Source organism: Malania oleifera, chromosome 13 (genome assembly GCF_029873635.1).
Source record: "Malania oleifera isolate guangnan ecotype guangnan chromosome 13, ASM2987363v1, whole genome shotgun sequence".
NCBI lineage: Eukaryota > Viridiplantae > Streptophyta > Magnoliopsida > Santalales > Ximeniaceae > Malania > Malania oleifera.
In genome coordinates this window covers 13,202,066-13,223,503 of record NC_080429.1, presented here as the reverse complement: position 1 = coordinate 13,223,503, position 21,438 = coordinate 13,202,066, and positions in this window count along the sequence as shown.

The following is a 21,438-nucleotide window of genomic DNA, read 5'->3' as shown; positions in this document are numbered from 1 at the left end:
ATCATTTCTTGCAACAATCAATAGGATATAATACATATATACATATTCTTATAGTGATCTTTAAGAATAATTATTTTTATTTATTTTTTATGAACTAATAAATATTTATGTGCGTATTTGCGCGTATATGTTGTTGATTTTTTAGTCTAATCCCTATTTTCATCATGACAAACCATATCATCTTATTTGTACAATAAGTGTGAACAGGTTTATGTTTCTAGAAGCACGAATGACGAATGTCATATGGAAGTCATAAGAGCACCTAAATGAATAGATCCTGACGTATTCCATGGTGTATGAAGGAGTAAAGCATGAAGATTTTTGTTTACTTTTTTTTTTTGTGTTGTAATAGTAATCAAGTTTGAATGTGCATGCATATCATATGATTTTATTTGAAACTCAAACAATGACCTTGGTTTGACCATAGGACCTCCAAGTAACATGAAAAACCTTTTTTTCATAAAATGTCTAACTTATACAAATGATTTAAAATGATTTTGAAATTAAAAGAAGGCAAAAACTAACTTTTACAAATGGGTCAGTTGATCGGGCAGTTGACTAGACAGTAGAAATGAGTCTTTTTCTTAATCCGTAACTTTTTATCTTAACAATTGTTCAACATAAAAGTTGTGCGATTTTCTCTTGGCTTTATGTTGATACTAAGAACGTCCAATTTGGAATTATATAGAAACAGTTATGGTCAAAACACTGAAAGGTGTAAGTAGTAGAAAAATTCTCTTCATGTTTCTTCCGTCTCATTGATGGGCATGTTTCTCAATCCATAACTTCTTATCTTAGCAAGTGTTCAACATACAAGTTATGGGATTGTTTTCTTAGCTTTCTGTTGATATCAAGGACGTCCAATTTGGAGTTCTATAATAAAAGTTATGTCAAAAAAATTGAAGGGTGTTCACACAGAAAGCGCCTCAAAGGGCAAAAATGGCTAATTTTTCAAAATATAATATTATATCTTCCCCCAACGGCCATAAAACAGTTAGTTTTGGTTTTAGCCTATAAATATTAATCCCAGACACTTGTAAAAGATGAGAAAAATCACTTAAGAGTATACTTGCTTATTATTTGTTTTTCCCTAATTTTTTATACCTCATTGTGCTTTAAATATCATATTTCTCCATGGTGATCCTTCAATATAGGGAAGGTAATAGTGCGGCTGATTTTCTTACTAGATATGAAGAAATGGGAAATAATGTCATCTACGAAGAACAACGTCTTTTACCATGTTCATAAGTTGGGTCTCACTCCTTTCGTCATTAGTTCAACCTCTCGATTTTTGTTTGGTAGGTTTAGATTTTTTGATTTTTTTTATTGTTTGATTTTATTTTATTTTATTATATTTTTTGATATGTATGTTTAGATTTATTTCTTATTTAGCATTGTTTGGATTTGTAGTTCTGATTTGATTGGTTGTAGGTATTGTTTTTGGGAGGGTTGTTCTTTTTCACTATGTGCATGTATTGATCCTCATCTTCAAAATGTGAACTTCACAAATACACAATCACATCCATTTGCATTAGAAATCAAATCATTAACAAACACAAAAATAACAACAATTGATCACCAAATTTGCAGACTCCGTTTTCAAGCTTCTATCTCTACGACCCCTCACCTATAAAACACAAACAAGCACAGAAAAACCATCAAATTTTAAACCCGAAATTCACACAAAAATTGAGAACAAAACAATTCTTCACAAAATTCAAATTCAAACTCGAATCTCAATCCCACCAAATTCAACCCGAATCTCCAAATTAAGGCCTAATTGAAATTTAATATCCAATTTGAACCTCAATTTTTGAAGTAGAGCTCAACTGACCTTTAATTTTGAAATTAAGGCCAAATTGAGTTTCAATTTCAAAAATTGAGACTCGATTTTGTTAAATTAAGCTCAATTGTACATTTCACTTAATTTTTTCACACATAATTTCACATACACACTCTTCAAATCTACAGTTAAAATTTTACATAAAATTTAAAATTTACTCAACACAAATTACTCACCACTACAGATAGCAAGGCTCCATGTCCACTACAATCCGGACACATGGTAAGGGTCCATCATCCGCACCCTCAAATGCTAAAGAAATGAAGATAAACTGGCCGTAGTCAGTTGGTAACATATTTCAAAGAATCTTGCTAGCAAATGAACCAATTTGGCCTTGGGCTGGGATTAGTGAATAGTAAGTCTAGCTCTAGCTTCAATATAAAGTTCAATATCCCCACCAGGCCATCGTACCTGCTTTCACCAGTGACTCTACATGCTATCAACAGCATGTATGGTAATACACAGCAGCATTCTACCACTTCCTGCTCTTAGAAAATCACGGAGCAGTCTGGAGACCATAATTGCTTTGACAACTGAGACTTAACTAAGAAGCCAAACAGGATTAATAGCGCACCTGACCCAATACTCAACTGCTTCGAGTCCAACATTACCAATGACGGCCATGTATCGAAGGTTGAGATTACTAACTTGTTAGGGGAATATTTTGATAAAATTTGTGTCAATTTCAAAAGTAAAGTGTTTGGGTCACTGAAAATATATACTAGGCATTCTTCTTTAAAATCCTTGACAGGAAAAATCCATATTCCGTTACTCCGGTAGGACCGATAAGATCCCAAGTAGGATCCCGATCTGAAGATCCTGATGATTCATCAATCAAATAGGATCCTCTTGAATCTTCAAATCAAGGCGTAATTGAAATTTAATTTCAAATTTAAACCTCAATTTTCAAAAGTTGAGCCGGATTAACTTTTAATTTTTAAATTAAGGCAAAATTGAATTTCAATTTCAAAAATTAAAACTCGATTTAGTTAAATTAAGCTCAATTGTACATTTCACCTAATTATCCACACATAATTTCACGTACACACTCTTCAAATCATACAACTGAAATTTTACATACAGTTTAGAATTTACTCAACACACATATTATTCACCTTACACTCACATTACCCCATATTGCATATCACACAATTTCATCGCATTTCACTCTCACCACTCACGTTGCACCCACATGACCTCACAAGCACATGCGCACACATTATCAAGCTCATAACCTCTGTTTCGGTATGTGGCTCTGTTAGCCTTGGCGGCTACATGATCCTAATTGTCATGTTTTCATGATAACAACCCATTAGTGGTTTTAGATAATTTAATATGTTCTCATGATATTAACCTATTTATAGTTCCAAGTGTATCCTATCTTTGCATATCACATTAAGTAGAGGTATAATTGATAAATACGTGAAGGTATTGGATCAAAGGCAAAAATCGGGTCATGTAGAGACCTGAAAAATAAAATAATAAAAAAATTGGGAAAAAGAGATTTTTGGCTGAGGAAGGACAAAATCGGCGATGATTTTATAAAGGAGGAAGATAACTGGCGACGGTTTCGGGGTTTTACCGTGGGTCGGTAAAGGGTAAACGGTAATTTCTAGGCCGGTTAAATAGAAAAACCAGCGACAGTTTTTTGAGGGTCAGAGTGCAGTGAGTCCTATAAGGGATCCCGCGAGCCATCTTCCTTTAACAAAATAAATTTTCTTTCTTTCTCTTCTTAAACCCTACGAAACTCTTCACTCTCTCTTTATGATTCCAACTTCATTTCAGCCCCAATTGACAATCAAGAACCACCACGGGGTTCCTAGGAAGATTCTCTGCAATCTACGCAGAGCAGATTTTCAGTTTGAGGTTCCAGAACACCATCCCAAAACTAGGGTAAATAGTATATTTTGGAGTTTTTAAGTTAATTTGGAGTATATGAAATCTAGGAAATGTTAAATGGAGGTTATTCTATGAGTTGTGTTGAATAATTTGGGTAAAATGTGAATTGTAGTTTTTTGGGTTGTGAACACGAAAAGGCGTAGGAATTGGGTGTTTTTGTGAAATCTCAGTAAGTCAAGTAAGGGGAATAAATTATAGTGGTCTTTTTATGGAAATTATGGGTTGAGAAATATGTGAAAATGGTGTATGTTATTTTACCTTAAATTTATTATAACATAAATATCAGATGAAATTTGTGTGACACATGATTTATATTAGGAAATGTTTAAAATTGGGTTAAATGAATTACCCTGAGAAATATGAGTTTATGAAATGTGTATTGATATATGAGATTTGAAATGTGGAAAAATGATGAAAGTGAAATGTACTGATATACATATCTTCTGAGAAATGTGAATTATGTGAAATGAGATATGTACATGTATTTATGAGATGGCATGAGTATTGAATTGATGAAATACCATTGAAATGATGAAATGAATTGTGAATAATGAAAATGTGAACATTGCAATGATAATGCTGCAATGAGAATAATGATATGTGAATATTGGTATGAGAATATGAAATTGAGAATGTGAGAATGTGAGTATTGTAATGTGAATACTACAATATTGATATTGAAATGTGAATATAAGAAATATGATTATGAGAAATGTGAATATATGAAATGTAAATATTGCAATGTTAATTTTGCAATATGAAAATGAGAAATGTGAATATGGGAAATATGATTATGAAACATGAGAATGAGGGAAATGTACTATTGCAATGTAAAATTCTGCAATATGAATACTGAATTACAAGAATTGAAATATGAAATTCTGAAATAGGAATGCAGACATGTGATTGATGAAAAGCCAATACCACATAATGATTGTTGGTATGTGGCAGTGATAACCTTGATGAATGGATATGGAAACCCTAATGATGGGTTGTGATATAGAGCACAATACCGTTGCTAGTGGAGTTAGTGCAGCCTTACGGGCTTGTGGAATGTGTGGCGTGATAGTAGACTAAGTTGTATAGGAGAGTTGTTGTGCCCCCTAAGTCCGGATCAAGGCTTTTGGCCGGCTAGTCGTACTACAGACATGAGATATATAATGATATTTGACCTAATCGGGTCAGCCAATCGCGGTTAGGTTCAGCCTTCGGGCCACACAACCCTATTCCTAGTGGGAAGCATAATATGGAAAGATATCCTCAGGGAACCCATGAGTACATACACAGATGTATTGGTAACTAGTGACACTTAAGAGCTAGATATGGAATTGGAAATGGAAAGAAAATGAGAATGGAAATGAAATGAAAATGGAAATGAAATGAGAATGGAAATGAAAAGGAAAGGAGAAATGAAATAGTGTGAGTTGAATTTTAATTAAAGCGAAGTAAAACAAACTGCCTGAGGGCTTATTGAGTAAGATAAGTGCTCTGATAAGTATCGGTTGTAGCTGAACTTAAGTTAATCGGGTTAGGCTACAAACGATATCAGGGCAGAGGGAAACTACTTGTATGGGCGGGTAAGCTTCCCTATTCTCAGGAACTTCGCCGGTAAACTTGGGCTACGAACGAATGATTTTGGAAATGGAAATAAAAGCTTTTGAAAGCTTGTGTTTTATACCTATATGATTATGATTGTGGAAATGGTTTATTTTTCTCAGGAGATATTATTATTATTGAAACAAATATATGATATGATATAATGAATCTCATACTGCCACACACTATAGATAATTTATTTCGTTTTATTAAGATGTGTCTCACCCAATCATTTAAATATTTCAGGAAATCGAGATAGACCTGGTGATAAAGCTCTGAGGAAGAGGGGAGTCGATACCCTGAGTAGTGTCACTCAATAGGTGATGGAATAAATTATCACCTACTGAGTGACACTATGTAACACAACATATGGATCTTCCATCACCTATAGCTATATTTTTGTGTGCAAAGGATTTTACAAGCAATAATTTTTCAAACAACTCTTGTGCCTATTTTATTGAGGAAAATATTTTTGAGTTGGTTTGATTATTGTTTGCAGCATCTTTGAAACCCTAATCTAGTATTGAGATTTGATATATCTAGTTTCAAAGAAATAACTTGATTAGAACACTCTTTAGCATATTAGCGATCATATCTTGTTGAGTGTAGCTTGCACAAAAATATACATCACTGAGCTTACATTTCCTACATTGTTGATGTGTATGTGATTGCGCGTATTGGGTACATATCTACTTTACATGAAAGCATAATCACTGTACCATTTGATTGTGAAAAATACTATTGTATTTCCAGGAGTGGCCTGAGGGGGTTCGATCTAGCCCAAAAGGATTAGGTTGGGGCCAGCCTTATAAATTTGACCTAGGGTGTAATAACCCAAGAAAAAAAAAATGAATAATAATAATAATAGTTAGTATTTAAAAAAAAAAAAAAAAGTGTTTCTCTGTTAGGATCCTTGATTCCATGTTTGATGCCTAAGAAAGACCTTGTCTAAGCGAGTGCTCAGAGACCATTGCGGCTCAGTCGCTCCCTGGAGGTCGGCCTGGTCAAAATGGAATTTCATAGGATAAACAGGGTAGACACTGTTTATATACGTAAATATGTACATAAAATAATGTTTTGACTGACATAATTTGTAGAAATATATGATAAAATAATAATAATGTAAGTATCATATGCGGGGCCCACAAGACTGTGTGGGGCCCACATGAGTCCCGAAGCCGTATGGAGGTTTACACGAGTCTCGAAGCTATTTAGGATGCATAAAATCGTATAAGAATTATTCGAGTTACGTAGGATCCATTCGGGTCTCGAAGTTGTGTGGGGCCCACAAGACCGTGTGGGGCCCACATGAGTTTTCAAAATTCAAATTAAATTCTTGTTCAAAAATAAATAATAAAATAAATAAATACTAAAAATAGTTTAAAAGTAATAACAATGATAATAATGATTAAGAAAAATAATAAAATAATAAATAATTAATTAACTAATTGATTAATTAATTAGGTAAGTAATTAATTAAGAATTTATTTAATGGGAATGGTGGCAAGCACTCCCACATGGCCTCCATCCCCATCCCATACTCAACCCATACCTTGCCCATCCTTTGCCCATTCTTTAATTTTTAAAATTATAATTTCACCCATCTCCCCACACTTTTACAAATTCTATTTCTTCCCCAAAATTTTCCTATAAATAGGGAGCTCTCAACCTTCATTTTTCACAACAATTTTCCAAGGAAGAGAAGGATTAGTGAGTGAAAGAATTTGTGGTGGAGAGAGAATTTTTGAATAAATTCTCAATCACCCACTTTTTCCGATCTCATTTCTTAAAGATAATTATTGTGTTCGTAGCACACGGTAAAAGAAGAAGGTAAGTAAAATTTTGATTATGTTAGTTTCTTTTTATTTTAAATTCATACCCGAGTTTATTTTGTACGTAAATTTTAATTATGTTACTTAGTTCCACAAAATTTCCATGAGTTTATTTTTACGCATATTTAATTATACCAGTTCTATCTTTAATATACTTGCATCTATTTTTGGGTTAAGAAATGTTCCAATCCCCTCGGGTAAATTTTCAGCATTTCTTTCTATTAAAAATAAAATTATATATATTTATAACACAAAAATTGTGTGGCATGAGTTTATTTGTACGTTATATTTTTTTATGTAAATATGAGTAAAGATGAGATTTTCACGATATTATTTTAAATTGCATAAATTATAATAAGATGATTTTCAAACCCCTTATGGCAACGAAAGTTCAAAGTTACAGATGCTCGGTACCGCAGCTTAAAGTTTATACGGATCAGAGTGCACCCACACTGTTTACAGAGTGGTTATTTATGTTAGTGGATTTCTCCTGAGTGCACACCTGGTTTAAGTCCAGGACTTAATAAGGAAAATCTCACTTAAAGTTTACGTACGTTGATTTAGTTTGGTCGGCCAGCCAGCTAAGTCCAGTCTTCGGACCGCACAACCCAGTCATGGGGGTAAACATGACTTACGGCAAACAGGCCTAAGGGTGGGTTTTTATAATATATGTTTATACATATTTAATTATGTGTACAAAGTTACTGATGATTTGAAGGAAAAGTGTAAGTTTACGTGAAAAGGATCATTTTGGTACTTAAATGACGATCTAAGGAACACGTATAAGGAAAAGTATATGTATGTTTATCATTAAATATTTTTACAGTTTTAAAGTTAAAAGTTTAATTTAGCAGTTATAGTATATGATTTAAAAATTTATTGTTGAAATTGATGACAAAAGTTTTATGCAGAAATTTTTAAATTTATGTTTATTCTAGAAGCAGTCTTGAAGTTATAATATTCATTATTGTTTTACGAAATTCTTTAAAAACTCATTTTGGCCACACACTAATAATAATCTTATTTACTTACTGAGCGTCGTCTCATCCTAATCATATTTTATTTCAGATAACTCTGAAGGACATGTCGGGAATCAGGCTTAACAAGCATGCGGGTGGGGATTAGAAAAATAAAGATTGATTAGAAATATTAGTATGGTTTCAGATATTTATGTTTGTGTATTTTTCCTTTTTTTTTTTGAAATAAATGATTGTAATATGGAATATTAGTGCTCTGGTTTAATAAAAATTGAGTTTATTTGCTTCCGCTGTAAATTAGTAGTAAAAAGTTAATATCCCAGGCCCCTCGGGGTCGGGGTGTTACATTTGGTATCAGAGCAATAGGTTATAGGTTCTGTAGACTTTAAGAAATAATTTTACCAGAGCATAGGCATAACCATGATGTGGGTAAGAACGGGTAAATTAGGATGTTTTTCTTTTGCCTATAAATTTGATAAAATTTTAAAAAAATGAGGTTATGATTTTAAAATAACTCTAGTCCTTTCCCTCAGAATGGACCCAAGGAACAACAACGTAAGTGTTGAAGGAAACGAGAATAATACGAGTACTCGCAATGGAGAAGACATCAATGCTACTACAGTGTTGCGTGACGTGGCACAAGTCATGAAGGAACTTCTGCGGAACTCCAAGGATCGGAATGATACACCAACCCATGGAGGTTGTACGGTTGAACAGTTCAATCGAATGCACCCTCCGACCTTTGAGGGAAAAGCCGATCCAATTGCTGCAGAAGATTGGATGCAAGCAATGGAAGAAATACTACGAGTCCTTCATTGTACGGACGAACAGAAGGTGCTATATGCAGCCTATAAAATGATTGGTGAAGCCAAACGATGGTGGAACTCGAAAAAGTTACTCTTGGAGGAAGGACCAAATCCAACCGTCCTTACGTGGGAGCGTTTTAAGGAAGTCTTCTTTGAACGATTTTTCCCCAAAACCACCAGAGATGCTAAAGCCAGGGAATTTTTGGAGTTGAAACAAGGAAATATGAATGTACAACAATACGCAGCAAAGTTCATTGAATTATCTCGTTTTGCATCTTATTTGGTTCCAGACGAATCAAAGAAAGCTCGAAAATTTGAAGAAGGATTGACCTCAAGGATTTATGAGATGGTAACAGTATTCGAGCTCGAAGACTTCTCCCAATTGGTGAACAAAGCAACGAAGGCAGAAGAAAGTCTACAAAGGAGTGCGGAGATATCCGAGCAGAGAAAGAGGCCCATGCCACAAGGGTCTCACCCTGGTAGAAATCAAGGACCTTGGAAAAGGAGCAACAACAACAACAGCAATAGTAGCAGCAGCAATGTGGGGCGAGGACAAACAGCGAGAAACCCAAACAATGCACAAGGCACCCCTTGTCCAAAATGCAAAAAATTACATGGGGGAGAGTGTCGAGCCGGACTAGGGGTATGTTATCGGTGCGGTGAACCTGGTCACATGCAACGAGAATGCCCACAAAATCAACAAAGAGGAGGCAACCAGGCACCTCGAAGCAACAATCAACAGAACACCACTCAGGCACGTGTCTATGCCCTCACTCCAGGAGATGCCGAAAATACTAGTGATGTGGTGACAGGTATTATTCCCATATTCTCCAAGAAAGCAGTAGTATTATTTGATTCTGGAGCCACACACTCCTTTATATCTACAGCTTATGTTAAAATATGCGGGGTAGAGACTCAGCCATTAGAGACTGAGTTATCGGTGGGTACACCAATGGGAACGTCGGTAGTATGTAAAAAAATACTTAAAGGCTATCCAATTTGTATTGAGGAAAGAATACTACCGGCTAACTTGGTAGTATTTAATATGCACGGGTTTGACGTAATTCTTGGGATGGACTGGCTAACTTCTAGTTATGCTAGTATAAATTGCTATAATAAGGAGGTGGTGTTTAGACCTCCTGGAGAACAAGAATACAAGTTCAATGGAACTCGTGTATACCCTTCACCACAAATATTGTCGGCAATCCAGGCAAAGAGATTACTCTTGAATGGATGTCAAGGGTACCTAGCATGCGTGGTGGAGGCACCAAAGGAAGAGTTGAAGCTCGAGGATATCCCAATAGTAAGGGAATTCTCGGATGTATTCCCCGAGGATTTACCTGGGCTACCTCCTGATCGCGAAATCGAGTTTGTTATCGACCTACTACCAGGGACGACACCGATATCTAAAGCTCCATACAGAATGGCACCAGTAGAATTGAAAGAACTGAAGGAACAATTACAAGAGTTGCTGGACAAAGGATTCATCAGACCCAGCGTGTCACCATGGGGAGCACCAGTACTGTTTGTTAAAAAGAAAGATGGATCAATGAGAATGTGTATTGATTATCGGGAAATAAATAAAGTGACCATTAAGAACAAGTACCCAATACCTCGCATAGATGACTTGTTTGATCAACTCCAAGGAACACAAGTCTTCTCTAAAATTGACCTCCGATCAGGGTACCATCAAGTGAAAATCAAATCAGAAGATGTTCCAAAGACCGCATTCCGAACGAGATATGGTCACTATGAATTCTTAGTCATGCCATTTGGACTGACCAATGCTCCTGCTGCTTTTATGGACCTTATGAATAGGGTTTTTCATGAATATCTAGATCAATTTGTGGTGGTCTTCATTGATGATATTTTGATTTATTCAAAAAGCCCCCAGGAACATGAGAACCATTTGAGGCTAGTACTCAAAATACTAAGAGAAAAGAAACTCTATGCCAAACTTACGAAATGTGAGTTCTGGCTAGAAAGAGTTGCATTCTTAGGGCACGTGATATCTAAGGATGGTATTTCTGTGGACCCAAGTAAAATAGAGGCAGTAGTGGATTGGGCGAGACCAAAGAATGTTCATGAGATCAGGAGTTTCTTAGGTCTGGCAGGATATTATCGTCGATTTGTGGAAGGGTTTTCTAAAATATCTGGACCTCTGACGAGATTGACAAGAAAGAATGTGAAGTATGAATGGACTAATGAATGTGAGCAAAGCTTTCAAGAATTAAAACAACGACTCATCACTGCCCCGGTGCTGACAATTCCATCAGGAGAAGATGGTTTTGTGATCTACAGTGATGCATCTCGGAAAGGGCTCGGGTGTGTATTAATGCAACAGGGGAAGGTCATTGCATATGCTTCTCGACAACTCAAGGACTACGAGAAGAATTATCCCACACACGATTTGGAGCTAGCAGCTGTGGTATTTGCATTAAAGATCTGGAGACACTATCTCTATGGTGAAAGGTGTGAGATTTTCACAGACCATAAAAGTCTCAAATACTTTTTCACACAAAAGGAATTAAACATGAGACAGAGAAGATGGTTAGAATTAATCAAAGATTATGATTGCGCCATCAACTATCACCCAGGAAAAGCCAACGTGGTAGCAGATGCATTAAGTCGAAAGTCAATGAATGCGTCAGTCTCGGCAATGGTGACACAACATCAAATTATGATGGACCTGGAAAGATTTGGTGTGGAAATAGTAGAAGGAAATCATCAAGCTCTTATTGCTAATCTGGTAATCCAACAGACCTTACAAGAAAAGATTAAGGCTACACAGATGGAAGATGCAGAGCTAGTAAAGATTATGGGTAAGGTACAGAGTGGACTGAAGGGAGACTTTAACATCTCTGACGATGGAGTTTTGAGATTCCAAACTAGATTGTGTGTGCCCAATGACAAAGATATCAAAAGAACAATCTTGGAAGAAGCTCATCGATCTCTTTATACAGTGCATCCGGGAAGCACGAAGATGTATAGGGACTTGAGAGAGTCTTTCTGGTGGAATAACATGAAGAGGGAGATTGCACAATTTGTGGAACAGTGTCTTACTTGTCAGCAAGTAAAGGCTGAGCACCAGAGACCAGCAGGACCACTGCAACCACTCCACATTCCTGAATGGAAATGGGAGCACATCTCCATGGATTTTGTAACTGGGCTACCTCCAGCACTCCATGGACAGAACGCCATCTGGGTGGTTGTTGATCGTCTAACAAAGACCGCTCACTTTATTCCAATCAAAGTTAACTACTCTATGACCAAGCTTGCAGAATTATATGTTCAAGAGATAGTTAGACTACATGGCGTGCCCGTTTCTATCGTATCAGATCGAGATCCACGATTCACATCACAATTTTGGAAGAGTTTGCAAAGAGCCTTGGGATCACAACTTACCTTCAGCACAGCATTTCATCCTCAAACTGATGGACAGTCAGAGAGAACCATTCAGATATTGGAGGATATGTTGAGAGCTTGTGTACTGGATTTCAAAGGAAGTTGGATTCAGTATCTACCGTTAGTTGAGTTCGCCTATAACAACAGTTATCAGTCCAGCATAGAGATGGCACCGTATGAAGCGTTATATGGCCGAAAGTGTCGATCCCCATTATATTGGGATGAGGTTGGCGAACGACGAATTTTAGGTCCCGAGATTATACAAAGAACCTCTGAGAAAATTAAGCTCATCCGAGACAAAATAAAAACCGCTCAAAGTTGGCAAAGGAGCTATGCGAATACCCGTCGACGTGAGTTGGAGTTTGAGGTGGGGGATAAAATATTTTTAAAAGTAGCTCCAATGAAAAGAATCATGAGGTTTGGGAAGAAGGGCAAACTAAGCCCCAGGTATATTGGACCATTCGAGGTATTGGAGAAGATTGGTCCAGTCGCTTACAAAATTGCCTTACCTCCTGCACTATCGAGAATTCATGATGTATTTCATGTCTCAATGTTAAAGAAATACGTCCCAGACCCTTCTCATGTGATAAGTTATGAGTTGTTAGAAGTTAGTGACACTCTATCATATGAAGAAGTACCAATCCAGATTTTAGACAAGAAGGATCAGGAGTTGCGCACAAAGAAGATTTCATTGGTAAAAGTGCTCTGGCACAACCACGACATTGAAGAAGCATCATGGGAGCTAGAAGCAGAAATACGCCAGAAATACCCACATCTTTTCGACGATAGCAGGATCGGGTAAAAGCACAACATTATACAAGGTACTCATTTAAATCTTTGTAAATTTCGAGGACGAAATTTTTATAAGGAGGGGAGGATGTAATAACCCAAGAAAAAAAAAATGAATAATAATAATAATAGTTAGTATTTAAAAAAAAAAAAAAAGTGTTTCTCTGTTAGGATCCTTGATTCCATGTTTGATGCCTAAGAAAGACCTTGTCTAAGCGAGTGCTCAGAGACCATTGCGGCTCAGTCGCTCCCTGGAGGTCGGCCTGGTCAAAATGGAATTTCATAGGATAAACAGGGTAGACACTGTTTATATACGTAAATATGTACATAAAATAATGTTTTGACTGACATAATTTGTAGAAATATATGATAAAATAATAATAATGTAAGTATCATATGCGGGGCCCACAAGACTGTGTGGGGCCCACATGAGTCCCGAAGCCGTATGGAGGTTTACACGAGTCTCGAAGCTATTTAGGATGCATAAAATCGTATAAGAATTATTCGAGTTACGTAGGATCCATTCGGGTCTCGAAGTTGTGTGGGGCCCACAAGACCGTGTGGGGCCCACATGAGTTTTCAAAATTCAAATTAAATTCTTGTTCAAAAATAAATAATAAAATAAATAAATACTAAAAATAGTTTAAAAGTAATAACAATGATAATAATGATTAAGAAAAATAATAAAATAATAAAATAATTAATTAACTAATTGATTAATTAATTAGGTAAGTAATTAATTAAGAATTTATTTAATGGGAATGGTGGCAAGCACTCCCACATGGCCTCCATCCCCATCCCATACTCAACCCATACCTTGCCCATCCTTTGCCCATTCTTTAATTTTTAAAATTATAATTTCACCCATCTCCCCACACTTTTACAAATTCTATTTCTTCCCCAAAATTTTCCTATAAATAGGGAGCTCTCAACCTTCATTTTTCACAACAATTTTCCAAGGAAGAGAAGGATTAGTGAGTGAAAGAATTTGTGGTGGAGAGAGAATTTTTGAATAAATTCTCAATCACCCACTTTTTCCGATCTCATTTCTTAAAGATAATTATTGTGTTCGTAGCACACGGTAAAAGAAGAAGGTAAGTAAAATTTTGATTATGTTAGTTTCTTTTTATTTTAAATTCATACCCGAGTTTATTTTGTACGTAAATTTTAATTATGTTACTTAGTTCCACAAAATTTCCATGAGTTTATTTTTACGCATATTTAATTATACCAGTTCTATCTTTAATATACTTGCATCTATTTTTGGGTTAAGAAATGTTCCAATCCCCTCGGGTAAATTTTCAGCATTTCTTTCTATTAAAAATAAAATTATATATATTTATAACACAAAAATTGTGTGGCATGAGTTTATTTGTACGTTATATTTTTTTATGTAAATATGAGTAAAGATGAGATTTTCACGATATTATTTTAAATTGCATAAATTATAATAAGATGATTTTCAAACCCCTTATGGCAACGAAAGTTCAAAGTTACAGATGCTCGGTACCGCAGCTTAAAGTTTATACGGATCAGAGTGCACCCACACTGTTTACAGAGTGGTTATTTATGTTAGTGGATTTCTCCTGAGTGCACACCTGGTTTAAGTCCAGGACTTAATAAGGAAAATCTCACTTAAAGTTTACGTACGTTGATTTAGTTTGGTCGGCCAGCCAGCTAAGTCCAGTCTTCGGACCGCACAACCCAGTCATGGGGGTAAACATGACTTACGGCAAACAGGCCTAAGGGTGGGTTTTTATAATATATGTTTATACATATTTAATTATGTGTACAAAGTTACTGATGATTTGAAGGAAAAGTGTAAGTTTACGTGAAAAGGATCATTTTGGTACTTAAATGACGATCTAAGGAACACGTATAAGGAAAAGTATATGTATGTTTATCATTAAATATTTTTACAGTTTTAAAGTTAAAAGTTTAATTTAGCAGTTATAGTATATGATTTAAAAATTTATTGTTGAAATTGATGACAAAAGTTTTATGCAGAAATTTTTAAATTTATGTTTATTCTAGAAGCAGTCTTGAAGTTATAATATTCATTATTGTTTTACGAAATTCTTTAAAAACTCATTTTGGCCACACACTAATAATAATCTTATTTACTTACTGAGCGTCGTCTCATCCTAATCATATTTTATTTCAGATAACTCTGAAGGACATGTCGGGAATCAGGCTTAACAAGCATGCGGGTGGGGATTAGAAAAATAAAGATTGATTAGAAATATTAGTATGGTTTCAGATATTTATGTTTGTGTATTTTTCCTTTTTTTTTTTGAAATAAATGATTGTAATATGGAATATTAGTGCTCTGGTTTAATAAAAATTGAGTTTATTTGCTTCCGCTGTAAATTAGTAGTAAAAAGTTAATATCCCAGGCCCCTCGGGGTCGGGGTGTTACATAGGACCTTCTTTGCCCCGTAAGGAGAGTTTGTAAAGGTTGAGGTCAACCCTGTGCTAATTGACCTGGTTGTATTAGGTGCCGCTCCACTCGTTAAGTGAGCCTTTAATGAAATCCTCAGGCTTGCGAGCTAGAGGCGGGGACGTATGCACAGTTGGCCGAACCCCGATAACATATCGTGTGTTTGTTTATATTTCTGTAGTTTATATTTACCTTACTTGTATGTTAGAGTGTGAATGATGCACATGATTTGAATTTTCGCATATTATATTTATCTGCGCATTCGGGACTACATAGAAAGACCCTAGATTGTGATATTCTACTAATGTCTATTTTAACCTAGGAATAATTTTTAAAATTCCAATTCACCCCCACTCTTGGGAATACACCAAAGTTAACAGTATCCATATTCTTATGCCACACGGTAATTTAGAACGTCTCAAACATAACTGATAAAATGTATAAATTCTTGCTCTGAATAATAACCTAGTAAAAACATATAATTTATACTGAAATCATATTGAAGTTACCTAGCATAGCATATTTCCTTTACCTCATTCCTGCTAAAATCCCTTACTATAACGGGCTTACACCCGCAGGGCTCCCCACTCAGTACCTTGAAAATAATATTTTCCAAAACAGAATATTACTATTTCCTCGCCTACTACATTTCCTACAACTGCTGGAAAGCCAAATTTTGACAAAAGACTTTACCTTGAATTTGGGAAGAAATCCAACTTCGTCCCACCAATGAACTACTCTGGTAGACTTAGGGAGAACTTCCCCAGGAGCATCGTGGTGGCCTTAGATCATCAATCCGGCGAACGACAGAGCTGAAATCGAAGAGAGAAGAGGGAGGAACCGTAGGAGAGAGAAAGAACAAGTTTTTGCTGAAATTTTTGTGTAAAAATCCGAGTTTAGCACTATTTATACTGTGGACTTCATCGACGAGCCACGTCATCTCATCGGCGACGTTAAGAAGAAGGTTCGTCGACGAACACCATCTCCTCATCGATGAAATTCAGAACTTGTAAAAATAGCTTCTTGACATCTTCTTGTCGACGAGGCCCTCTTGTACCCTCATCGACGAATCCCCTGTGTTCGTCGACGAGGCCCTGATAAAATTTCTTGGGTTATTACATTCTCTTCTCCTTATAAAATTTCGTCCTTGAAATATACTATTCATACAACTCATCATCCGTTAAAAGTAAAACGGTCTACTTATTTTATTACTTGCTTTCACTTATGGTAGAGGAATACCGTGGTTACATGGGTAGTTCTGGGAGATTACAACTATAAAAGAAAATTCCCCCAAAACCAAAATACTATCAATCCTATACTCTACATTACAATTACACTGAATTAAACAAAATAAAATTATTATCTTAACATATACATCACTGTTGTATTCCACTAAACAAGTGGGGGTATTTCTATCTAATCTCATCTTTGAGCTCCTAAGAAGCTTCTTCTATCGTGTGATTCCTCCACAAGACTTTCACTATTGGTATTTTTTTGCTGCGCAATTCTCGTTCTTTTCTATCTAAGATCTGTACTCGAGCTTCCTCGTATGCTAAAACATCACTGAGTTCCAATTCTGCGTAGCTGATAATATGGGAAGGATCTGAGACGTATTTCCTTAATATAGAAACAAGAAATACGTCATGAATTCTGAATAAAGATGGTAGTAAAACTAGCCGATAGGCAACCGGTCCAATCTTCTCGAGTATCTCAAATAAGCCAATAAACCTAGGGCTCAACTTACCCTTATTCCCAAACCTCATGATTCCCTTCAGTGGTGCTATTTTCAGAAATACATGATCACCCACTTCAAATTCTAATTCCCGGCGACAAGTATCTGCATAACTTTTTTGCCAACTCTGTGTTGCACTGATTTTATCTCGAATAAGTCAAACTTTATTGTACGCCTGGTGTATAATTTCTTGCCCCAAAATTCACCTCTTACCCAGCTCACTCCAATATAAAGGGGAACAACACCTCCTACCATAGAGTGCTTCATAAGGAACCATACCAATGCTAGCCTGGTAGCTGTTGTTGTAGGTAAATTCTACCAATGGCATATACTGAGCCCAGCTACCACCAAAATCCCATACACATGCTTGCAACATATCCTCAAGCACCTGAATCGTTCTCTCTTTTTGACCGTCTATCTGAAGATGGAAAGCGGTGCCGAATGCTAGCTGAGTCCCCAATGCCTTCTGCAAACTCCTCTAGACCTGCGATGTAAAACGTGAATCACGGTCTGAGACTATGGATACCGGCACTCCATGGGGTCGAACAATCTCCCGTATGTAAATCTCTACTAACTCGTTCATAGGGTAGCTAACTCTAATGGGTAGAAAATGAGTTGTCTTTGTCAGCCTATCAACAATTACCTAGATGACATTTTGATCATGCGGCGCCGATGGTAACCCAGTAACAAAATCCATGGATACGTGGTTGCATTTCCACTCAGGAATGAAAAGTGGCTGCAACTGACCAGCCGCCCTCTGGTGCTCAACCTTAACCTGCTGGCATGTCAAGCACTACTGCACAAATTATGTTATTTCCCTCTTCATGTCACTCCACTAGAAATACTCCCACAGATCCTTATACATTTTCGTACTATCAGGATGAATATTGTACAAGGATCTATGTGCTTCTTCTAGAATTGTCCTCCTGATGCTGTCATCCGTAGGTACACACAGTCTGGTGCTAAATCTCAATGCCCTATCGTCAGAAATGTTGAATTCCTCTCCCTAACCATCTTGTATTCTGGTTATTACTTTTGCTAATACTAGATCATCCTCCTGGGTAGCTTTAATTCTTTCATATAGTGTAGGCTGTACAGCCAAACTAGCAATAAGCACCGGAGGATTATCCTCTACTAATTCCACACCGAACCTTTCCAAGTCCATCTAAATTAGGTGCTGAACTACTGCTGCTAGCTGTGCTGCATCTTCTGATTTATGACTTAATGCATCAGCCACCACATTTACTTTACTTGGGTGGTAACTGATGGTACAATCATAATTCTTGATGAGTTCTAACCACCTCCTTTGCCGTATATTCAATTCTTTCGGTGTAAAGAAATACTTTAGACTTTTATGATCCGAAAATATTTCACATCTCTCACCATATAAGTAATGTCTCCAGATCTTTAGTGCATGCACCACTACAGCCAATTCCAAATCATGATTAGGGTAGTTTTTTTTTAAACTCTTTCAACTGCTTGAAAGCATACGCTACCACCCTACCATACTGCATCAGTACACAATTGAGCCATTTCAAAGACGTGTCACTGTAAATCACACACCCATCACCTTCTGATGAAATCGTCAGTATTGGTGCAGTGACGAGTCACTACTTTAATTCTTGAAAACTCTGCTCGCATTTTCCATCCTATAAAAATCTGACATTATTCCTAGTCAAACGTGTGAGAGGCCTTGACAAAGCTGAAAATCCCTCAACAAACTGACGGTAATAACCTTCCAGTCCCAAGAAACTTCTGACTTCTTGCACATTTTTTGGCCTGACCTAATTCACCACCATATCAATCTTACTGGGATCCACTGAAATACCGTCTCCTGAAATCACATGACCCAAAAATGCAACTTTCTCAAGCCAAAACTCATACTTGCTAAACTTGGCATAAAGCTTTTTCTCCTTGAGTGTCTGCAGTATTAGCCCCAAGTGTACCCTATGATCCTCAAAATTCTTTAAGTACACCAGTATATCATCAATAAAAACCACTATAAACTTATCTAAGTACTGATGAAAAACTCTATTCATTAAGTCCATGAACACAACTGTGGCATTCGTCAGACCAAAAGGTATAATGAGAAATTCATAGTGCCCGTACCTGGTCCTGAAGGCTGTTTTCGTGACGTCCTCTGCTTTTACTGTCATTTGAAGATACCCTGATATGAGGTCGATCTCGGAATACACCCGAGTACCCTGGAGCTGGTTAAACAAATCGTCTATACGGGGTAGAGGATACTTGTTCTTAATAGTAACCTTGTTCATCTCCCTGTAATCAATACACATCCTCATAGTCCTGTCCTTCTTCTTTACGAACAACACTGGAGCTCCCTACGACGATACACTGGGTCGTATAAATCCCTTATCCAACAAATCTTGCAATTGATCATTTAATTCTTCCAATTCAGCTGGAGCCATATGGTAGGGAACCTTAGAGATCAGTGCTATCCATAGAGGCAAATCTATAGAAAAATCCACCTTGCGTTTGGGAGGCAACCCAAGTAGCTCCTCTAGAAATACATCGAAAAGTTCTCGCACGACTGGTGTACTGCCAAATTTCGATTCATTTTCTGTCACTTCTTTTACAAAAGCTACAAACCCTTGACTTCCATCCAGGATCAATCTGCTCTCCTGCATAGTAGATACCAATTGCGACGGCGCACGTACACGTGAACCAGTAAACCTAAATTCTTTCTCACCAGGGGGGTCTAAAAGCTACTTCTTTCTGATGGCAATCCATACTGGCGAAATTAACTGCTAGCCAATTCATACCTAGTAATACATCAAACCCGCACATCTTTAACATGATCAGGTCAGCTGGTAGTACTCTTCCCTGAATTTCTATAGGATAGCCTCTGAGTACCCTTTTACACCTCATCATTGACCTAGACGGTGTAGCTACTGACAGTTCTCTATCTAATAACTGAGTCTCATTTCCAAATAATTTTACATAGGATATAGAGACAAAGGAATGAGTAGCACCTGAATCAAATAAAACAATAACGAGATGTGATAAAATAGTAAATGTACCTGTCACCACATCCATAGTAGCCTCAGCATCACCCGGTGTCAATGCGTAAACCCTCGCCGGGGCTACATTCCTTTGCTGGCCTCCATGAGGTGCCTGATATCGTCCCCGATAAGGCCTGGAAACTGGAACCTAATTTGGCGGTCCTGGGCAATCACATGCCATGTGGTCGGGTCTCCCAAAACGATAGAAAACATCTCTCTCTACCCGGCACTCCCCCAAATGCCATCTCCTATATATCTGACATACTGGGAAAGTCGGCGTACCCTAATTCTTGCGAGGTCCTGTTGTCTTCCACTGATCTCCCCTATCACAACCTCCTCTTCATGAACCCCTACTAGAGCTAACCTGAAAACCCTGAGGTGCAGGCCTCTGACTCTATGCTGCTATACCCCTATGTATACCACTCTCAATGATCGCAATTCTGTTTACAACCTCCGTAAATGTCTCAGCCTTGAAACAAATAACCTGCTTAAACAAGTTCTGTCTCAGTCCCTTTTCAAACTTTCTTACATTTTTCTCTTCATCAGGTGCCAGATTTAGAGCAAAATGCGACAACTCGATAAACCGAACCGCATACTGAGATACAGCCATCTGCCTTTATACCAGGTGCATAAACTTTGCTGCCTTCACGCTCCGAACAATCGAGGGGAAATATCGATCGAAGAATAGCTCCTTGAATCAGTCCCAAGTCACTGGCACCGGAACCGACCTCTGCTTTTCTATCAGTTGCACTTATCTCCACTAGCACTTCGCCTCTCCTATAAGTTTAAATGCTACAAATACCATCTTATACTCATCCGTACAAGGAAACACAGCCAACATCTCCTCGATGTCCTGGACCCAATTCTCAACTACAATCGGGTTATCTTCTCCAACAAAGGATGGAGGCTTCATCCACGTAAACTGCCCAATTGTGCAGCTACGCTCCTTTGAGCTCTTGGCCATCTCAGCCATCACTTGCTGGGTGACGCTGCATAGTACTGCATCCGTATCACCGCCACCCATGCTGGAAGGTTCTGGCCTATCTCCCTTAGCATTCGTGCCAGTGCTTCTTGGGTCCATCCCGAAGACAAAGAACAC